We start from the raw sequence: 1,125 nt of genomic DNA, 5'->3' as shown, positions 1-1,125 counted from the left end.
TACTTCACTTAGCATGATTTCCTCCAGTTCTTCCCATGTAGCGATGTGCTTTATGCATTCATCGCTGCTTTTTAGGGATGTGTTGTACTCCATAGACTTTGGAGAAAGAGTGTGACACCCCATCAGACTCGACTGGAAAACACTCGTAAAGACCAACAAACAGACCTTGAACTACTTACAGGCTTTTCTATTTTTGTCAGTGGCTTTCCTTTTGTTCTTGTTATTTTGTTTTTTGTTGTTGTTATTGCTGTGTTGGTTTTGTTCTTTTGTTGTTTTATGTGGCTTTGCCAGGTTTTTGCACTTATTTATCTATCTCATGCCTATCTAGATAAGATAGGTGGGGTAAATAGGAGATGAAAAGAACGGGACTAATGGTTCCTGGGGGGGATACAGGAGAAGGGGAGGTTGGGAGAAAGGAAGGGTGGTGGTAACGAACCCAGGGACAAGGGAACAACAAGTGAACTATAATCAATGGAAGGAAGGTCATAAAATGCCTAGTGGGGCTTAATCAAGGGTAATATAGCAGCGATGAATTACTAAACCTGAGTGAAGGTCAAACATGATGGTGCGAAAAGAGGAAAGTAAAAGGAAATAGAGGAAAGAACCAGGAGGCAAAGAACATTTATAAAGGCCTAAGTACATATACAACGAGAGGGGAATAGAGTTTTGTACTCATATCTATATGTTAAGAATTGAGGTTGCAGATGGACATTGGGCCTCGACTTAAGTACTCCCTTAACACAAGAACACTTTGTTCTAACAATCCAGCATTCTGTGATGCTCACCTTCCCGACACTATTGCTGAAGACACACTGGGTGCATAAGCAAATATGGTGAAGAAAGCTGATGGTTCCCGGCTATCAAAAGATATAGTGTCTGGTGTCTTAAAGGCTTGAAGATAAACAAGTGGCCATCTAGCTGAAAAGCAACAAAGCCCACATGGAAGAAGTACACCAGCCTGTGTGATCAAGAGGTATCAATGGGATCATGTTGATATGATTTGATATATGGAAAATCCCAAAAGTTCCACAAGGGGAGTACAGGAAGCAATCAATAGAGGAGTTTGGCAGTGTGGCAGGATACAAGATCAACAAACAGAAGTCCATTGGACTGATATACACATCG

The sequence above is a fragment of the Echinops telfairi genome, unplaced genomic scaffold (assembly GCF_000313985.2).
Source record: "Echinops telfairi isolate 266 unplaced genomic scaffold, ASM31398v2 ScPeMD7_5167;HRSCAF=5991, whole genome shotgun sequence".
NCBI lineage: Eukaryota > Metazoa > Chordata > Mammalia > Afrosoricida > Tenrecidae > Echinops > Echinops telfairi.
Note: the sequence above shows the minus strand (reverse complement) of the source record.